Raw genomic sequence first — 2,319 nt, 5'->3', positions numbered from 1 at the left:
TTAAGTCAAACACAAAGAGAATCAAGCATAGTATCTATAAAGCAACATATCATTAATGTAATCTCACCGCTATATAGGAGTTAATTCTTTTTCTCCCTTGCTTTATTTATGTTTAATAATTTATGTATACAATAAGGGCTGAAATTTAAATTCCAAGCATGTGTGTAGTTTTATTATGTTTTTTTAGGGACAAAACTTCAAAAATGATCCCTATGGTTTTCAAAAATATCAAGTTTAGTCCCTAAGTTCAAAAACCTCACAGATGGTCCATTTGGTTTCAAAACTTTTAACAAATAGTCCTTTTCATTAACTCCGTTAGCTTTGACCGTTAAGTGAATGGTATTTTTGTCATTTCACTGCCACAGGGACTATTTATGAAGATTTGTCTTATTTAAAAAAACTAATTATTTAATATTAAAGGATCCCACCCTCTCTCTCTCTCTCTCTCTCTCCCTCTCTCTCTCTTTCTTTCTTTCTTTCTCTCTCTCTCTCTCTCTCTCTCTCAAAAACGTCGAACCACTTTCTCCATTAGAATCGAAGCTTTTATTGCTCCTTCTGCCATCATCACCACTAGGTGACACCGCCCAAGGTAAGTGACCTCATGCCTCTACTTCGATTAAAACACAGAGATCTACCGTCAACCCTTCCCTTTAGCAACCCATTTATTTCGATTAAAAACCTGTTAAGTGAAGGGTATTTAGACGGTGGTTTTGCGAACAAAAACCTGTTAACCCCTTTACTTCATGACTCTACTCCGATCACAACACACAGATCCACCGTCATCACCTCTCTCCCTACAACTTCAAGGGATTCACATACTTTATCTGCGAACAAAAACCCAGAAACAGAATTGAGAAATGATTCGAGAATTATTTATGGTAACAAAAATGATGATTTAAGAAGGGAGACATAACAAAAATGATGATGAAGTTGAAGAACTTCTTGTCGGGTTTGGAGTTCACGAGGGAGCCTGTGATGAATCCAGATACATTCACAACACTAGAGAGAATCCCGATTGCTACGCCTTCTGACATCTTTGTCAATCTCTTAACTGTGACACAAAATGAAATTGAATAGATATGGAATTAGAAGTGTTCAATGGATAAAAGTAATGTTGTAGAAGAAAACAAGATGATACCTCTTCACTCTCTTCAAAGCTTTTGGACTAACTTCAGCTTTTGAACCAGGTTTCGTCCTCTTCTTCAAAAACTCGTTTCACCATTTTAATCGATCCACCATCACATCCCCACACCACAAAATTCCCTTGATTAACTGATCTGATCCCGCAACAATCATCCTCGCAACAGACCCACTGTAATCCTCAACATTTAGCGCTAATGTCGTCCAATACAATGCGGCTTTAGCCTCCACAGAACCACCATTATCCACCGCCACCGTTGCCGACACACTCCTCTTGACCTCTTTCACTGAAAATGCATTATACTCTTCTAAAACCCGATCAAACTCCTCTAACTCCTTCTCCAGACCTTTACTCGAAATCGTTAGCCCGTAATTTAACAAACTCTCATATTCGAAATCCGAATCGTTTCCGGATTTTGTATAAGAAGGTACGCAAAGAGTGAAGAAATAGTGTGATCCGTCTGATTTCGTGTTCTGTGGTTGTTGAGGGCTCGATTTGAGGTCGGATTGCGGGAAACAAGCACCCAGAGAAAGAGAGAGAGAGAGACAGAGAGAGAGAGAGAGAGAGAGGGTGGGTGGGACGAAAAGGACATAAATACCCTTTAATATTAAATAATTAAATAATTAGTTTTTTTTAAATAAGACAAATCTTCATAAATGGTCCATGTGGCAGTGAAATGATAGAAATACCCTTCACTTAACGGCCAAAATCTAACGGAGTTACCGAAAATGAATATTTGTTAAAAGTTTTGAAACCACAGGGACCATTTGTGAGGTTTTTTAAACTTAAGAATTAAACTTGATATTTTTGAAAACCACAGGAACCATTTTTAAAGTTTTATCTTTTTTAGGAGATAAACTGGCCTTAAAAGTTTGACTACTACCCCCTCATGATGTTTTACATTTAATAACCACAAGCCAATTGGTTTGGAATTCATTGAGAAGAATGTCGTTACATAGACTTCATTGAAAGTAAGGGTGTCAATTTATGACACGATACGATAAAAATACACGAAACGAAATGAAATCGGGACGAAATCAAAATTTGAATTCGTGTTCATGTCAAGAATAAAAAATACGATGTCGTGTCGTGTCGTGTTCGTGTTCATAAATCGACACGAAATTGATACGATTAAGCATGTGGTTGTCCGGTTTTTCATGTTTGTCGTTTTTATCGTG

At 37.2% G+C, this 2,319-nt stretch overlaps 1 pseudogene; it reads right to left on the bottom strand.

The window, feature by feature from the left end:
* Positions 1-741: 741 nt before the first annotated feature.
* On the bottom strand, positions 742-1,968 carry LOC145010545 (protein EARLY-RESPONSIVE TO DEHYDRATION 7, chloroplastic-like; annotated as a pseudogene).
* Between the last annotated feature and the right edge of the window lie 351 nt (positions 1,969-2,319).

The sequence above is a fragment of the Lactuca saligna genome, chromosome 8 (assembly GCF_052625555.1).
Source record: "Lactuca saligna cultivar CGN05327 chromosome 8, ASM5262555v1, whole genome shotgun sequence".
In the NCBI taxonomy this organism is placed as follows: Eukaryota; Viridiplantae; Streptophyta; class Magnoliopsida; order Asterales; family Asteraceae; genus Lactuca; species Lactuca saligna.
This window is presented reverse-complemented; position numbering and strand designations above follow the sequence as displayed.